The following is a 5,001-nucleotide window of genomic DNA, read 5'->3' on the forward strand; positions in this document are numbered from 1 at the left end:
TTCTTCTAAAGCAAGATCTCTTAGAAATTAGTTAGATAAGTGGTGTGCTTAAAGCATTTATTTCAGTTTTTCATTGTTGTAGTAGACAATATTTCCATTCTTCCAATTAGGGTAAAATTCCCCTTTCTTCATTGGTAATCAAAATTCTTCTGAATCAATAGAAGGTTGGTTTGAGAAACAATAGTGGTCTATCACTAGCTTAGCAGTGACAAAGAGTGGACCCATTGCATCTTCCTATGTATACAACACTATCACCTCCAAGTTTGTATGAACCCCGAGTTGATAAAGTAAAGTTGGTAGCCCCAGGAGTTGCAGCATTCTGGCCGCAATACTGGTGCTCATCAATTTGCGAAACGATTGCCATAAAAAATGGTCCACCTATCTTCAACAATTCCATTTGAACATTAAGCATAAGAATGGAAGCACCAATAATTTTATTTATTGCCTCATACGACCACCGGTCATGGTGCTAATCACTGTGCTCGACTCCTGTGGGCACAAGACATCGGGATGGCCACATCTTCACAAGAGTGATCTAGAATTGCACAAAATATACCAAACACTCCTGGAAGGGAAGAAAGTTCCAAATTTTCACCCTAGGATGCACTATTATGCCACCGAGGACACATTTGTATTCCTTCAAATGAGCGTGCCAAGGTGATTTGGGAGGAACACTACAGTCGAGTCACTAGACATTCTGGAGTAGAAAAAATAGTGGCAGTATTGCATAAGTTTTTTTATTGGCCGAAACTTTGTCAGGATGTTGGGAAGTACATTAGATCCTCCACTACCTGTGCCATTGCGGAACCAACCATCAAGAAGCAAGGCATGCATACTCCTCTACCTACTCCTATCTGGCCTTGGGAATATGTCTCCATGGATTACATGTTGGGCCTTCCTTCTACTAAGCACGGAAATGATTGTGTTTTCGTAGTCTTCGACAGATTCTCTAAGATGGCCATCATGGCGTCCTATAAGAAGAGTGTCATAGTAGAGGCCACTATGAAGGTCTTCTTTGAGTAAGTGTGGGTACACTTTTGGATCCCATACTCCATTGTCTCAAATCAGGATAGCAAATTCCTAAGTGCATTTTGGTCAAGTCTTTGGTCGATGTTGGATACAAAACTTACTAAGTGCATAGCTTTCCATCCCCAAACTGAAGGCTAAACAGAGGTTGTCAATAAGATGATCATACACATTCTGCACATGTACAACTCAAAGCATCCACGCACGTGGGATGAAATTCTCCCCTATGTCCAACACAGCTACAACCAAAATCGCCATAGCTCAATAGGCCATAACCCCTTTCAGGTAGGGCTAGGATTTCAACCATTATGCGCGATTGATGTGGCCATACCATTTGCAGCCACTCAGGTAGATTCGTCTCACATTCAGTCTGAAGTTAAAAGGGCTAAAAAATTCATTGACCGTATTCAACACATCTTCCAACAGGTCCATGATATATTGGGCAAAGCCAATGCTAAGTATAAGTAGTGTCGTGATCAACATTGAGTGTTGCACAAGTTCCAAGTGGGTGACAAATTTTGGCTACATTTGCAGAAGGGGCGCCTTGCTAAACCACACTGCAAGCTTTTCCCACTCTGATATGGGCAACACACCATCACCAAGGCTGTCGGTGACAATGCCATTGAGCTCAACATCCCACCGTTCCTTGGTCTTCATCCACTGTTCAATGTAGACCACCTTCGACCATACTTTCCACCGTTGTTGGACATATCTGACATTGTAGAACATCTCACACCAATAGAGCTCAACCCAGACTACATGGAACAAACCACAAATAATCAGATCACGGTCACATAGATCAAGAACACTCACCAATAGAGGATACAACTATATCGAGTTGTCAAACCAGGCCAACTCCTTCAGCAAGGAAAGTGGTTCACCAAGGACCAGGTTCAACAGAAATTTCCTCACCTCATGGAGGCTCTACATGCAATGGGGACCATTGCTTCCTAATGGGGGAGGAATGATCCACATGGATATTTATCATTTTTTTCAGGTCTTGAACTTTTGGAGCAGTTTTGACCCCCTAAATGACATTTTTTTGGGGTCCACGGTAGGTTTGTGGTCGTAGTTAGGGGCTTGCAGTGAAACCTATAGTACTCGGAGAGAACTTTCCAACAAGGTATCGTACACACCAAACGAAGATAATATGACCAAGTTACGACCCCAGGAATTTGGTTTCCCAACTAACCCGAATGGGCCCACAAACCCTTGGTGTTACATCTCTTAGGGTTATGGTTTTGGTTTTTTAGGGTTTTATCATGCTTTCTAATAATAAATAGGCCCTTGAGCCTCATTGTAACATAGTTCAGGGGCATGTAGCTGCCACATCTCTTCTCACAGATAAGCTACCATCGCTCAAGCTATCTTATTTTCATTCTGCTTGTAAGCATAGTTTGGTGCAGGGTCCCATCATATAACCATCCTTAGCCAAACTAATGCTAGGGTAACACTCAGACATACCCACAGTATGCATTTATCAATAATGCATCTACATTTGTCCTAGGTATCTGACTCTACGATGGATTCAGACCTTCAGACCATAAATGGTCATGGCCCATTCACCAGTTCCTATGTAATGGAACCCAATCACCCCACCTGAATCATCTCTTGGAATTATAATATGAACCCTTCAGAACCACAGTTCACACACACACACACACACACACACACACATATATATATATATATAGATAACCTTACTATATTCTTTGGTTACACATATATTAACCCAAGACACTGTCGGTGCTTTTCCACTTTATATCCCATTACAAAGGGAAATACTCCCAAAACACATTTTCCACTTTATTACGGCTTTAGCACAGAACACGAGGTTAAAACCTCTATCGCAATCACTATCGGCTATATCAACGGTTCATATACATATGAACCATCACCCCTCCGACTTCGATACTCCACTATCAGATCGTTTAACACATGTTTTCACATTAAAAAGCCCACGCCTTATAAACTATCGGAATATTAATTATTTGGCAATACAAAGGAATTCCCACTCCTTACTGTTATGCCGGATTTCAAATTCCATATATTCATGTTCATATCCTCGTCAGGTCTGCCTCCTCTACGCTGCCTTTGTGCTCTCCGATGGCCCGACCTCCCGAACTTCCGATCACCAATATGCCTTGACGTCGATCACTGATATATCACTATCAACGATATTTCAACCTTCCTAACTGCTGACCCGTAGCACCTCTGATCACCAATATGTGATTTAATCGTGACCATCGATCCGGCCACGATCCAACGGTCCACGATTAATCGCTATTTGCTCTTCGCAAATCTCTAAGGCACATTCCAATAACTTTTAAAAGGGACTCCCACCGATGCGACTTAATCTTGGCCGTTGATCTTAATGATCCAACGGCTGCTGAGCGTCAAACCTTTACTTCTCGCTCGCCTCTCTTACTTGGGTTTTTCTGTGTTTTCAATGGTTTTCCTCCAGTTTCTTCAAGGGCTTCTTTCTTCTGCTGCACTACTCAACTTCTCTGAGCTTTACTCCCTCACTCTATTACCTCTCCAGAGCTTCTCTTCACTTCCTTAATTGGATTCAAAGACCCCTTTTTTATTCTTCTGAATCATGTTACACCTCTGCGTATCCTTCAGGATTCTGCCTAGAATCTCCTACAACAGAGCCTACAATTCAAGTAATTCATTCATGAAAACATTCTTCAAAACTCTAACACAATTAGAAATAAACTCTGAATATATATATTAATTCAAAAGACAGAGATTACATTCGAGACTCCTCGGTCTCGCTCACACACATACACAGGCCTGATTCTCAACATTTGTGGCCTCTTTCTATTGAACGTGCAGGTTCATTTATTTATAAGAATGCATTGGATTGGATCATTGGAGGATCTGATCACCCCTTTAACAAAATCCCTAAAGCTCTCTGCATGCATACATGTGTGGCAAATAAGTCTCCTTGAGACGTTATCCATTCCATCTTTTCCTTTGTTCAAAATAGAAAAGTCTTATTATCAGCTTCCCATTTAATTCCTAAAAGCTCTCTCTTGTTCCTCGAATCATGGAACTGTTTAAGAGTTGGATTTGACTTCTAGCACTCATGTTCTCATTTATTTATTTTTGAGAGCATTTACATATTCTCCCATTATCTAATTAAATCACACTTAAAGGCCTAAATATTGCGTTAACTTGATACTAAGGAAAACTATTTCCTAAAACGCATGACCCCCTATGTCTACTATTTACAATGATTTTCCTTAGGCTGAATGCTCCTACATCAAACTCCCAAAGTACAAAATATTCATGATCTCCTGATCATGTGTCTTTTGGTCTTGGTCTTCCTGGATCCCACACTATGTTCTATAACTATCCAGATGCTTTATTCCTTTCTTGTCGCTGCACTTCTATTGTCTTCTGCTCCATTTTCTTCTTCCTGTCAATCAGGTTCAACTTATGATTGGTCTTTCTTTCTATTGTTACCATTTTCCTCCATTTGAATTGCTTCATCATCTGCTGCCATATTTCTTCAATTTCTTTGTCCATCATATCTTTGAGTTGGTCCATCTTCTACTTCTTACTTCTGTCTTATTCTCTTTGTTTCAGGTTACTGTTGTTGTCTTCTATGCTGACTTTTCTTTTACTTGATTCATTCTTTGGTTTACTTTCTCTTGCTTTACTTGCTGCCATTTTTGCTGTCTCCCTATCATCCTTACCCTATTTCATGATTGAATCATGACTGTTCAGCATTTTCTCTAGAAATTTAACATCTTTGTTCCATGGATTGAATTCTTCCATAAAGTCTTCTTCTTTCATCTTTACTTGGCTGCTCACCTGTGCCAAATATCCTCCAGCAATTGCAACAAAACCTGCATTCACAAAACACTTGTTAAAATTAAAAACATGACGCCTTGGTGCCTCTTCTGTCTTTGGCAACATTTTTGTTTGTTTCTCTATTTCCTCTTCCTTTGTCAGCATATCAGTATG

Source organism: Pinus tabuliformis, chromosome 5_1 (assembly GCF_031772625.1).
Source record: "Pinus tabuliformis cultivar Carrire ecotype Pingquan chromosome 5_1, CPIR1, whole genome shotgun sequence".
NCBI classification, from domain to species: domain Eukaryota; kingdom Viridiplantae; phylum Streptophyta; class Pinopsida; order Pinales; family Pinaceae; genus Pinus; species Pinus tabuliformis.